The following is a 14,449-nucleotide window of genomic DNA, read 5'->3' as shown; positions in this document are numbered from 1 at the left end:
CAGTCTTTGCCTAGGCTAGAGAATGCAGATCAAATTCAGAAATCTTCTCCAGCTGGAATTTAATTTTTACAAAATTTGATACAAAAAGAAAAAGAAGAAAACTTTCCCTTTTTTATAAGACATTTGAGGGCTCATTCTAATTTGCCAGGACCCCCGTCTAAAGGAAATGAATTGGCAGATAAAGTCACCAAAGTTTATTGTTCACAGTTAAAAAGAGCCCATGATGCCCTTAATATCCATCATCCTATTGGTCAAACCTTGAGACTTAAATGTGAATTGACTAAGGAATAGGCCCGTAGAACAGTCAAGGCTTGCAGTACTTGTCCTCAATTTCAGCCTGTTCCTCATTTGGGAGTCAATCCTAAATGACTGGATCTAAATCAGATTTTGTAAATGGATATTACCCATGTTCTTGAATTTAAACACTGAAAATATGTACATGATTGCATATATACCTATTCTGGATTTATTTTACCACTCCTTGACCAGGAAAAGTAAAGAATGTTATTGCTCATTGTCTACAGGCTTTTAATGTTCTAGGAGTTCCTCAGCAATTTAAAACTGACAATGGAACATGATATATGAGCAAATATTTTAAAAGATTTTGTTGTTTTTCCGTGATGCCTGGGGATGGGTCCATATGGCATTGTTTTTGATTCCCAGCATAACTTAAAGGGAAAGCTTACACAATGTCCAATGCCCTTGATGTCCTGCCCATGAAGGAGGAGGATGTCCTCAAATTCCTTGCCGCAGGAACCCACTTAAGGTGGCACCAACCTTGACTTTCAGATGGAGCAATACATCTACAAAAGGAAGAGTGATGGTATCTACATCATAAATCTGAAGAGGACCTGGGAGAAGCTGTTGCTTGCTGCTTGGGCTATTGTTGCCATTGAGAACCCTGCTGATGTCAGCATCATCTCCTCCAGGAACACTGGCCAGCAAGCTCTGCTGAAGTTTGCTGCTGCCACTGGAGCCACACAGATTGCTGGCCGCTTCACACCCGGGACCTTCACTAAATAGATCCAAGCGGCCTTCAGGGAACCACGGCTTCTGGTGGTGACTGATACCAGGGCTGATCACCAGCCTCTCACGGAGTCCTCTTATGTCAACCTGCCCACCATTGCTCTGTGCAACACAGATTCCCCTCTGTGCTATGTGGACATTGCCATCCCATGTAACAACAAGGGTGCTCACTCAGTGGGTTTGATGTGGTGGATGCTGGCCCCGGAAGTGCTCAGCATGCATGGCACTATCTCCTGTGAGCACCCCTGGAAAGTTATGCCTGACCTTTATTTCTACAGAGACCGGGAAGAGATTGAGAAGGAGGAGCAGGCTGCTGCTGAGAAGGCTGTGACCAAGGAGGAATTCCAGGGCGAATGGACTGCGCCAGCTCCTGAGTTCATTGCCGCTCAGCCTGAAGTGGCAGACTGGTTTGAGGGTGTGCAGGTGCCCACTGTGTCCATACAGCAGTTCCCTACTGAAGACTAGAGTGCCCAGCCAGCCATTGAGGACTGGTCAGCAGCTCCCACAGAGCAGGCCACCAAGTGGGTTGGGGCCACCACAGAGTGGTCCTGAGCAAAGGGGGAAAAGGTGGAAGAAAAATAAAGTTCCTGAAAGCTGAAAAATAAGTTGTCAACAGTTTGAAGTTTCTCATACAACTAAAATAATTTATAATCCTCAAGGGACAAGGCATGGTAGAGCCTTGCAAAAAGACAAAGAAGGGTGAGCTACTCCCCTGGACATCTACGAATCATCTTAAACATGTACATTAAATTCTGAATTTTTAAAATTTGGATAAGCATGGTAAATCTGCAGCAGATAGATTTTGGCATACAGAAACCAAGAAAATTTTTGCTAGAGTGAAATGGAGGGATCCTTTAACAAATCAATGGCATGGACTTGTCCCTGTACTCATATGGGGACAAGGATCTGTCTGTGTTTTTCCATAGGAAACTGATGCAGCTCGATAGCTACACGAACATCTGGTGCACAAGTGGATGAGGAGTTTTCTCCTGACAATGATAATGATGTCAATGAACACTCCTTCAGTCAAGATGACTGTTTATTGGGTCTATGTTCCTAATCCAATGCTACTACATAAAGTTTTCTGGGATTATCCAGAAGTCCTTTTAATGTCAACAATACTTGCTTGCTGGGTTTCCTGCTTTTGAAGGAACACAAGTAAAACAGACTCTTAACTTTTCAGGAATAGGAAGAGGTCATCTTCTTTGCTTTACCAGAGAAGAGTATTCATCAGGACAGCTTACCAGTCTTCCTTGTCCAGGTAATAGGTCAGAATTCCAACTACTCTAAACTTGGCAGTTCAAGCCTCCCCTTGCAACCAGGAAAAGTGGAACATTGGAAGGAAATTATTTTCCCTTCCTAGTGGGGTGAATGACAGTCTTACATCTCTAATCATTTACCACCCCCCACCCCATGAGAATTGAGATCAACGTGCTTTTCCTCGACTGATTTTTTTCTTGGACAAGATGCATTGGAGGAACACCCACCATGTACTCCTGGCACAATGGCCCTGCATTTAGAGTTGTGGACTGGACTGTTCTGGCTTCTGATAAATGCAGTCAAAATTCCTTTGTTTTTGAAAAAGATGTTAGTGCTGCATTTTGGAGGACTTCAAATAAATTTGGCAAACCTATGTATGGAAATTAGAGGCAGCCTTGGGATATATAGGCGTTCTCTCTGGGAATGCAAGTAGCTTTGCTAAATCAATCAAGTACACTACTGGTTTGGCATGTGTAAATCCTCCTTATTTACTGCTAATTGGAAACAGTGTAGTAAGACATACACCAGAGACCCTAGACTCTGCCAGCCTATTATATTAATAATAATAATAATAATAATAATAATAATAGGAAATTTATTATGACCAAACTAGTCTTCCACTAGTGTTATTGGCTGACAATCAACTGATTTGTTGAGCCAGCACATCCTACTGTAATTTTCTAGCATTCAGACTGGTGTTATTAAAAATGTTGTTCTGTGCGCTCAAATGATAGATAAGTGCCATGTTCTTGGATCCACAGAGATGCTTCCTTCTGCATCAAATGGGATTGCATATATAGACCTACAGTCTGATACTATGCAGACAGAGACCTTAAAACACCCAGCACTGAATGGGATTTTCCTATGAAATTCTCCCTCCCCTCAGATCTCTGGGAAGACTGCAGGGGAGCAGACAAGAAGAGTATCATAAGTAGAGCCTTTTAAGGTACAAGGAGAACAATGTCCTGAGAAACAGGCCACAGAGGAAGATGATAAATCAGCCTTGGTGATACCTGATAAGCTAATGTCAGAAGGGTGTGGAGTTCCTTCTCTATCATCGAACTAGAGAAAGGGCATAAGGGAAGAAGGAGAAAGCTAAGTGAATGAGAAGGGAAAGAGGGAGGGGGCAGCAGAGGGGATACAAAATGAACACATCATAATAAATAAATACGTAATAAAATCTGTGAATAAGGTGATGAAGTAAAGAGATCTTCAGGACTGGTGGCTTCTTCTTAGCAGTGGTGCCAGGGTGTGGTAAGGATGAACTCAGTTTTCTTTAAGGGACTTAGAACTGAGAATCTGATCAAATTTCAGTGAGTATATGAACCACACATACTTCAATTGGGGTAATTTACAGAAAAACAAATTTTTAGTGTGACACATGGTTAGGAATTTGCACCTGGCAGCAATGGAAAAGGAGTGTAATGTAGGTTATATTATATTCCCACATAATCAATAAAAATAATATGTTGACAACTTTTCAAATGACTTTTAAAATGGAGAAAATATTCTGCTGAAGTAGGTCAGAGTTTGAATTTGTAAGGCATGCTTTCCAGAAACTCATTATGTAGTAGAGAATCCTAACCATGAACTAGTGGTTACCCAGCCACCTCAGACACCTCTGAACAAGCAGTCCTGGTACTAATACTACATTTAGAAGGTTTGTGTTGAGAACTACAGCAGGAAACACAGCTCCTCTTGTGTCCTAGGCATAATACACTGCCCCAATTTGTTGCCCTGAAGTCCCAGTTTTAACTGTAAACCCTGGGACCAGGAGAAATTCTCATTGACAATGGAGGAGAACACAGCTGCTGTTCCTGCCACATCAGCCAAGGCATCTCTGCTCACAAAGAGTTGGCAACAGTAGTTTTGAACACCACCAGGTGTCAAAGAGCACATTGCCCCTTATTCCTAATTTTACATACACTAATCTTTCTCTGTTTCAGTGAAACCAGTCAAGGGAATTGTCTGGTTTCCTTCTTTATCCCCTGATCTTAAAGACTAAATACTCCAAAACCCTTGACCCTGCCAACCTATTGTATCAATAAGAATCTGAAGGTATGTTTAGTGAGTACATGAGTATCTGCTCAGTTCAAAGTCACAACCTAGGAAATTTCAGATACAAGACTACAGTAGAAGAATACCTTGTCATTTGGTACATTCCCTTAAATCCCACATCATTTAGAAGCTTTCCTACTTAGAAAGCTGTCCAATTAAATAAGCAATAAAGTTTCATTTCCTACATGACATTGTCTCAGAGGGAAACAGGAGTAAAGGAGTGGGATATGAAGAAAGGGATGAGATAAATTCTTGTTGGATTTGACAAGAAAAAGTCACTGTGCACAGGATCAGAGATACTGGACACTGGGGAAAGTTTGTTTACCCATCTACATGGAAACCTCAAGATTCTCTTAGTTTCTGATTGGCTGAGAGGGAAAATGATGTCATGAAACAGGTAAGGGCCAGTAAGAGTTTCAGGAGCCAGTTATTAAAAGGAACAAGTGGACAGCCTGCTTGAGAGAAAGGCTGAGCAGCCCTACATGCCTCAATATGGCAAGCTGAAATCAAAAAACCCAGAGATGGGAGTTCCTATTTCCAAGACTCTTAGTTCAGAAAAAGTGTCACATATTTCTTTCAAGTGTTCATTCATAAAGTTACATATCATTAACATGTGACTTTTACATTATCAGATTTTATTATTAATTGTTAAATGCACGGATATGTCTTCAGTGAATGAAATGCTTACTGGGAAAATGCTCCATTACCAAGGCAGCTCTTTGGACAAAAAGCATTTAATTGGGACCTTTTTTTATATTTTGACAAAGAACATCCCTGATATCAAGTTACCAAGTAGTCAACTTCTTGTAGTCTTTCAACAGAGCTGAGAACATTTCATTCTGAATTACAAACAGTAGATAGAGGGAGGGAGACAAAGAAAAAAAGCAAAAGAGCTAGAGAAACAGATTCAGAAATTTGAGAGTGAGACCAATAGAATATATAAAGATATAAAATGACCTATACCGAGAGACTGAGACTCCCATCTGTCTGGTCACATTTATTGTCATATCAATATACATGCACACCCTCCTATAATATAATTCCAAAAAGAATTATATACTTTTTTAGTATTTTTTATTTTAATTTTTAGCAATTATTCACTTTGTATCTTTTTATAAACCCCTCATTTATTCTCTCCCTTTCCCACCTTCCTTCCCTCTTCTCCATACATGCCCCTCCAAAATTCCACTAATAGGGGAAGACTTCCTCTCATTATATCTAATCCAATTCTATCAGATCCCATCAGGAATGGCCTCCCTGTCTTCCTCTATGGCCTGGTAAGGCTGCTCCTCCATTAGGGTGAGGTGATCAAAGAGCAGGCCAAACAGTTCTTATCAGAGGCAGTCCCTCTTCCCATTACTATGGAACCTGCGCACTGAACTGACACAGACTACATTTATGCAGGGGTTCTAGTTTATCTCCATGTGTGGTACTTGGTTGGAGTATGAGTCTGAGGAAAGATCCTTGTGCTCAGATTTTTTGGTTCTGTTGCTCTCATGGTAGAGCTCCTGTTCTCTCCTGATCTTACTATTTCCCACTTCTTTCATTATTCCATGCACTCTATCCAACAGTTGGCCTTAAGTCTCAGTATTAGCTTTGATACTCTGCAGGGCAGATACTTTCAAAGGCCCTCTGTGGCAAGTTCCTAACTTGTTCGATGTCTTCTCCTTCTGCTGATGTCCATCCTCTTTGCCTTTCAGGATGGGCATTGAGTATTTTAGCCAGAGTCCTCCCTGTTCATTAGTTTCTTTAGTTGTACAGATGTTACTAGGTTTATCCTAAATTAGTATGTCTATATGAGTGAGTATATACCTTGTGTGTCTTTCTGCTTCTGGGATAGCTCACTCAGGATGATCCTTTCCAGTTCCCACCATTTACCTGTAAATTTCATGATTTCCTTGTTTTTTTTTTGTTTTTTGTTTGTTTGTTTTTATTGCTGAGTAATATTCTATTTCATAGATGTACCACAATTTCTGTATCCATTCTACAGTCATGGGGCCTCTGGGATTTTTCCAGCTTCTGGCTATTACAAATAAAGATGCTACCAATATGGTTGAACAAATGTCCTTACTGTGTACTTGAGCCTCTTTTGGTATATGCCTAGGAATGATATAGCTGGATCTTGAGGAAGCACTATTCCTAGTTGTCTGAGAAAGCACCAGATTGTTTTCCAGAGAGGTTGTACAACTTTAAATTCCAACCAGCAGTGGAGGGGGGGGGTTTCCATTTTTCTACAATCTCTCCAGCATGTGTTGTCACTTGAGTTTTGATCTTGGCCATTCTGATGTCTGTAAGGTGAAATCTCAGGGTCATTTGCATTTGCATTTCCCTGATGGCTAATTATGTGAGCATTTCTTTAAGTGTTTCTCTGCCATTCAGTATTTGTCTATCGAGAGTTCTCTGTTTAGCTCTATTTCCCAATTTTTAGTTGGATTACTTGATTTGTTGCTTTTCAACTTCTTTGTTCTTTATATATACTGGATAATAGCCTTCTGTCACATAAAGGGTTAGTGGAGATTCATTCCCAATCTGTAGGCATTTGTTTTGCTTTGATGAGAGTGTCCTTTGCTTTACACAAGATTTTCAGTTTCATTGGGTCCCATTTTACTGGCTGTTGCTCTTAGAGCCTGTGCTGTTGGTATAATGTTCAGGAAGTTTTCTCCTGTACCAGTGAGATCAAGGATCTTCCCTACTTTTTCTTCTAACCTATTTAATGTGTCTGGTTTTATGTTGAAGTCTTTGATCCACTTGGACTTTTTGTGCATGCTGATAAGTATGGTTTTATTTGCATTTTTTACATGTAAACATCCAGTGAGACAACCACAGCTTGGTGAAGAGGCTATCTTTTTTCCATTATATGGTTTTGGCATCTTTGTCGAAAATCAAATGTCCATAAGAGTGTGGCTTTATTTCTGGGTCCTCTATTTGGTTCTATCGATACACCATTTTGTTTCTATGCCAGTACCATGCAATTTTTATTACTGTTGCTATATAGTACAGCTTAAGATCAGGAATTGAGAATCCTCCAGAAGATCTTTTATTATGGATGATTGTTTTAGCTATTCTGGGTTTCTTGTTCTTCCATAGGATGATGAGAAATTATTTTTCAAGGTCTATCAAGAATTATGTTGGTAATTTGATGGGAATTGAATTGAATTTGTACATTGCTTTTGGTAAGATGCCAATCTTTACAATGTCAAGCCTGCCAAGTCATGAGCATGGGAGATCTTTCCATCTTCTGATATCTTCTTCTAATTCTTTATTCAGAGACTTAAAAATTTTTCCATAAAAATCTTTGACTTGCTTGGCTAGGGTCATACCATGGTACTTCATGTCTTTGACCGAATACAAGAACACATCAAAAATATCATCCACTATGATTAAATTGGCTTCATTCCAGGTAGGCAGGGGTGTTTCAATATACAGATATCCATCAATGTGATCCACAATATTAAAAAAAATGAAAGAAAAGAACAAAAGATAATACCCTTAGCTGCTGAAAAATCATTTGACAAAATCCAATATTCATTCATGTTTAAAGTATTAGAGAGATCAGTGATACAAGGCACATATCCATATATAGTAAAGGCAATATGCAGTTAGTTTATAGATGACAACAAACCAAACTCAGAAATTAAAGCATTCCCACCGAAATCAGGGACAAGGCAAGGCTGCCCACTCTCTCCATATCTCTTCAACATAGTTCTGGAAGTTCTTGCTAGAGAAAAAAGACAATTGAAGGATATCAAGGGGATAGAAATCAGAAATGAAGAGTTCAAACTATCACTATTTGCAAATGATATGATAGTTTAACTGAGTGAACACAAAAATTCTACCAGGGAAATTCCACAGTTGATAAACAACTTCAGCACAGTAGCTGGATATAAAATTAACTGGAAAAAATCAATAGCCTTCATTCATACAAAAGATAAAAGGGCTGAAAAAGAAATTAGGGAAAGAAACAGAATTATATTATTTAACAATGTCATAACTCCTAACCCTTCCCTGACATTTTCTCACTGGGAACTCCACATGTAAATAGATGTGTTTCAAGGGGACATTGCAATTCAAACCACAAAGAAGTTGAAGAATATGGAGGGACTTCTAGGCTAAAAGAACATTGTTATCCTGAAAGTTTGTCATTCAATACAATGATTAAAGGCCCAACAACTTCCAAAGACTTAAAAATCATGCCTGACAATCTCCTTTGGGAAAAAAATGTGGAATATTTTCATAATGGAGTAGTATTCAGCTAAGAAAATGACATCATTATATTTTCAAGCAAATGCATGGAACCAGGAAAAATCATCCTGGGTGAAGTAACTAAAATGCAGTAGGAAAATATGGCATGTATTCACTTATTGGGAGCACCATCTGTCAAAAAGTTTATTGGCCCTCAGTTCTCCTTTTACACTCAACAATCTTTATCTGTTTCAGCCAGAACAGTCCCAGGAATTGTCTGGTCTCCTTCTATTTTCCCTGCTCTTAAGCACTGAGTACCACGGGGAACCCTAGACCCTGCCAGCCTATTATATCAATAAAATATGAAGATACGTTTAGTTTGGACTTAAGTAACTGCTCAGTTCAAAGTCAAATTCTATGAAGTATTAGATCCAATAACACAGTAGGAGACCGCCTTGTCATTGGGTACTTTCCTCTTAATTTCACATCACTTTGAAGTTCCCTATTTAAGAAGCTGTCCAATTAAACATTAAAATTTCATTTCCTACCTAACATCACAGAAGTAAACATGAGTAAAGGTGTGGAATCACGATAAAGGGAATAGATAAAGGCTTGTTGGGTTTCATAAGAAAAAGTCACATGCGCACAGGATCAAAGATACTGGACACTGAGGAAAGTTTGTTTACTCATCTCTATGGAAACCACAAGATTCTCTCAGTTGTTGATTGGCTGAGAGGGAGAATGATGCCATGAAACAGGTGAGAGCCAGTTAGAGTTTCAGGAGCCAGTTATTTAAAGGGCCTAGTAGACATCATGCTGGAGAGAAATGGTGGTCAGCCTCACAGGCCTCAAACTGGACAGGTGAAAGCACACAACTCTGAGATGAGAGTTCCTGTTTCCAAGATTCTTAGTTCAGGAAAAGTGTCACATATTGCTTTCAAGTGTTCATTAATAAAGTCACTTATCCTTGACATGTGGCTTTCACATTATGACAGATTCCATTATTATTTGTTACATGCACAGATATGTCTTCAGTCACTGAATTACTTACTGGTAAATGCTCCCAGACCAAGGCAAATCTTTGAACAAAAACCTTTTAATTGGGAACTTTCTTATATTTTGACAGAAAACATCCCTGATATCATGTTACCTAAAGCAGTCAACTTCTTATAGTCCTTCAGCAGAACTGAGAGCGTTTCATACTGAAAGAAAAGCTGCAGTCAGAGAGCGGGAGTTTGAGAGAGAAAGAGCTAAACAGATATATTCAGAAATATATAGGGACAGAAAGAAAAAAAAGATATAAAGTGACAGAGAACAAGAGACCGAGATTCTATTCTGTCTGGTCACTTTCATTGGCATATCAACCTCAAAGCACACCATCCTATAACATAACTCCAACAGGAATTATATTATCTAACAAGGCAATACCATTTTTTCCTTTCCCTGACATTTCCTCACTGGATCTAATCTTGGAAATAGCTGAGCTTCCAGGGGACATTGCTATTCAAAACACATTGAGGTAGAGGAAGATGGAGGGATTCTAAGCTAAAAGATCATAGTTATCCTCATAGGTCATCATTCAATACAATGATTAAAGTCCCAGCAACTTCCAAGGTCTACACAAAAAGACTGACAATCTCCTCTGGGATAAAATGTGGATTATTTCCATAATGGAGTATTATTCACTAAAAAAATGACATCTTGATATTTTCATACAAATGATTGGAACCAGGAAAAATCATCCTGGTCAACTAAATAAAATGCAGAAAGAAAAATATGGTAGGTGTTCACTTATTAGGAGGTCTTCTAATAGTGTTAGATGGCCTAATGTTCCAATAGGCCACATATTGTTACAAAGCCAGTATTCCACTAGGGGTATTGGATGGCAGGTAATTGAGTTGTTGGGCCACGGCATCCTATGGAAATTGGCAGGGAACCCAGAACCTTCTTATTAAAATATGTTGTTTTATGCCCTGAACAGATAAATAAGTGCCATGTTCTTGATTCCAAAGAGATGCTGCTTTCTGCACCAAATGGGATTGCATACAGAGATCCACAGTCCAACCTAAAACCAGGTATAAGTGGGATTTCCCTTTGAAATTCTACCTCTCCTCACTTCTCTGCTAAGCCTGCAGAAGAGGAGGCTTGAAGAGTGTCAAAATTAGAGGAAATTGAGGACACAAGATTCTATGCCCTGAGAATCAGGCCTCAAAGAAACAGGAAGGGCATCTGGGCTGTTTCCAGCTTCTGGCTATTACAAATAAAGCTGCTACAAACATGGTTGAGCAAATATCCTTGTTGGGTACTTGAGCCTCTTTTGAATATATGCCTAGGAGTGGTATGGCTGGATCTTGCTGAAGCACTATTCCTGGTTGTCTGAGAAAGTGCCAGATTGATTTCCAAAGTGGTTGTATAAGTTTACATTCCCACCAGAAATGGAGGAGGGATCCCCTTTCTCCACAGCCTCTCAAGCATGTGTTGTCTCTTGAGTTTTTCATCTCGGTCATTCTGATGGACGTAAGGTGAAATCTCAGGGTCGTTTTGATTTGCTTTTCCCTAATGGCTAATGACATTGAGCATTTCTTTAAGTGTTTCTTTGCCATTTGATATTCCTCTACAAAGAGTTCTCTGTTTAGCTCTGTTCCCCATTTTTTAATTGGATTACTTGGTTTGCTGCTTTTAGCTTCTTTAGTTCTTTATATATACTGGATATTAGCCCTCTGTCAGATGAAGGTTTGGTGTAGATTCTTTCCCAGTCTGTAGGAAATCATTTTGTTTTGATGATGGTGTCCTTTGCTTTACAGAAGCTTTTCAGTTTCATGAGGTCCCATTTATTTATTGTTGTTCTTAGAGCCTGTGCTTATTGGTGTTCTCTTCAGGAAGTTGTGTCCTGTATTAAAGAGTTCTAGGATGTTCCCCACTTTTTCTTCTAACTTATTTAATGTGTCTGGTTTTATGTTGAGGTCTTTAATCCACTTGGACTCTAGATAAGTATGTATCTATTCGCACTTTTATACATGTAGACATCCAGTTAGTCCAGCACTATTTGTATAAGATGCTATCTTTTTACCATTGTATGGTTTTGGCATCTTTGTCAAAGATCAGGTATCCACAAGTATGTGGGTTTAATTCTGGGTCTTCTGTTTGGTTCCATTGATCCACCATTCTGTTTTTTTGCCAGTACCATGCAGTTGTTTATAACTGTTGTTCTATAGTACAACTTAAGATCTAGGATGGAGATAACTTCAGAAGATCTTTTATTGTAGAGGATTGTTTTAGCAATTCTGGTTTTCTTGTTATTCCATGTGAAATTGAGAATTTTTCTTTCCAGGTCTTTAAAGAATTGTGTTGGTAATTTGATGGAAATTGCATTGAATATGAAGATTGCTTTTGGTAAGATGCCATTTTTACTATGTTAATCCTGCCAAGCCATGAGCATGGGAGATCCTTCCATCTTCTGATAACTTGTTCTATTTCTTTCTTTGGAGACTTGAAATTTTTTTCATAGAAGTCTTTGACTTGCTTAGTTAGGGTTACTCCAAGGTAATTTATGTCATTTGTGGCTATTGTAACGGTTGCTTTTTTCCATAATTTATTTCTCAGCCCTTTTGTCTTTTGTATACAGGAGGGCTACTTATTTTTTGAGTTAATTTTGTATCCATCCACTTTCCTGACTGTGTGTAGCAGCTCTAGAAGTTCCCTGGTAGAGTTTATGGGGTCACTCATGTATATTATCATATCATCTGCAAAGAGTGATAAATTGACTTCTTCCTTTCCAATTTGTATCCCCTTGATCTCCTTCAATTGTCTTATTGCTCTAGCAAGGACTTCCAGAACTATATTGAAGAGATATGGAGAGAGTGGACAGCCTTGTCTTGTCCCTGATTTCAGTGTCCCTGATTTCAGTGGGAATGCTTTAAGTTTCTCTCCATTCAGTTTAATGTTGGCTATAGGCTTGCTGTATATTGCCTTTACTATGTTAGATTTGTGTCTTGTATCCCGGATCTATCCAATACTTTAAACATGAATGGATGTTGGATTTTGTCAAATGATTTTTCAGCATCTATGGAGATTATCATATGGTAATTTTTAAAAATTACCATTTTTCCTTTTATTTGTTAATACGGTGGATCAAATGATGTATTTCTGTATATTGAAATACCCTTGCATACATGGGACAAAGCCTACTTGGTCATAGTGGGTGATATATTTGATGTGTTCTTGTATTTGGTTTACAAGTGTTTTGTTGAGTAGTTTTGTGTCAATGTTCATACGGAAGATTGGCTTGAAATTTTCGTTATTTGTTGGGTCTTTGTGAGCTTTAGGGACCAAGGTGACTGTGGCTTCATAGAATGAGTTTGGTAATGTTCCTTCTGTTTCTATTTTGTGGAATAGTTTGAAAAAAATTGGAGTTAGCTCTTCTTTGAAGGTCTGGTAGAATTCTGCACTGAAACTATCTGGTCTTGGGCTTTTTTTTTTTTTTTTTTTTTTTTTGATGGGAGACTTTCGATGACCACTTGTATTCCTTGGGGAATATGGGACTATTTGATTTGCCTAGTCCTGATTCAGCTTTCTTAAATCAAATTAATCAAGAAAATTGTCCATTTCATTTAGATTTGTGGCTTATACACTTTTGAAGTAGGTCCTAATGATTGTTTGGATTTTCTCAGTTTCTGTAGTTATGTCCCCCTTTTCATTTCTGATTTTTTTTATTTGAATGGTGTCTTTCTACCTTTTAGTTAGCTTGGCTAAGGGTTTGTCTATCTTGATCTTGTTGATTTTCTCAAAGAACCAGCTCTTGTTTTCATTGATTCTTTGAATTGTTTTATTTGTTTCTAATTGATTGATTTCAGCCCTGAGTTTGATTATTTCCAGCCATCTACTCCTTTTTGGTGTTGTCTGCTTCTTCTCTTTTTAGGGATTTTAAGGGAGGCTTGATACTGTTTGAATGAACTGTCTCAAATTTCTTCTTGAATGTAGTTAGTGCTATCAACTTTCCTCTTATACCTGCTTTCATTGTGTCCATAACTTTGGGTATATTTAGCCTTCATTTTCATTGATCTCTGGGTAGACTTTAATTTTGTTTTTTATTTCTTCACTGACCCAGCTGTCATTTAGTAGCAAGTTGTTCACTTTTCATATGTATGTAGGCATTTTGCTATTACTGTTTATGTTGGGGTCCAGCTTTATTCCATGGTGATGAGATAGGATAACAGGGATCATTTCAAACTTCTTGTAACTGTTGAAGCTTGCTTTGTGAACTACTATATGGTCTATTTTGGAGAAGGTTCCATGAGGTGCTGAGAAGAAACTAAATTCTTTTATGTTTGGGTGTAAGGTTCTATAAATGTCTATTAGGTCCATTTGATTCATGACCTCTGTTAGAGACATTGCTACTTTGTTGAATTTCTGTTTTGTTGACCTGTCCTTTGTAGAGAGTGGGTTGTTGAAGTCTCTCACTATTAATGTGTGGGGATCTATGAGTGGTTTAAGTTTTGTCAATGTTTCTTTTACAAATGTGTGTACCCTTGTATTTGGGGCATAGATGTTCAGGATTGTAATGTCTTCTTGGTGGAATTTTACCTTGATGAGTATGAAGTGTCTTTCCCTATTCCTTTTGATTAATTTTTATTTAAAATCTATTTTATTAGATATTAGAATGGACACTCCTGTTTGCTTCTTGTGTCCATTTGCTTGGAAAGCTGTCTTCCAACCCTTTATCCTCAGGTAACATCTATCTTTGTGACTTAGGTGTGTTTCTTGTATACAAGAGATTAATGGGTGTTGTTTACACATCCATTCTGTTAGTCTTCATTTTTTTTATTGGAGTATTGAGTCCATTGATGTTGAGAGCAATTAATGAGCAGTGGCAGTGAGATCCTTTCATTTTGATGCTTTCCAGGAACTCATTCTATAGCAGAGA

General features: G+C 38.4%; 1 pseudogene; it reads left to right on the top strand.

Moving 5' to 3' along the window:
* The first annotated feature begins 689 nt into the window (after positions 1-689).
* On the top strand, positions 690-1,578 carry LOC132651730 (small ribosomal subunit protein uS2-like; annotated as a pseudogene).
* Positions 1,579-14,449: the final 12,871 nt, after the last annotated feature.

Source organism: Meriones unguiculatus (genome assembly GCF_030254825.1).
Source record: "Meriones unguiculatus strain TT.TT164.6M chromosome Y unlocalized genomic scaffold, Bangor_MerUng_6.1 ChrY_unordered_Scaffold_25, whole genome shotgun sequence".
Classification (NCBI taxonomy): Eukaryota; Metazoa; Chordata; class Mammalia; order Rodentia; family Muridae; genus Meriones; species Meriones unguiculatus.
This window is presented reverse-complemented; position numbering and strand designations above follow the sequence as displayed.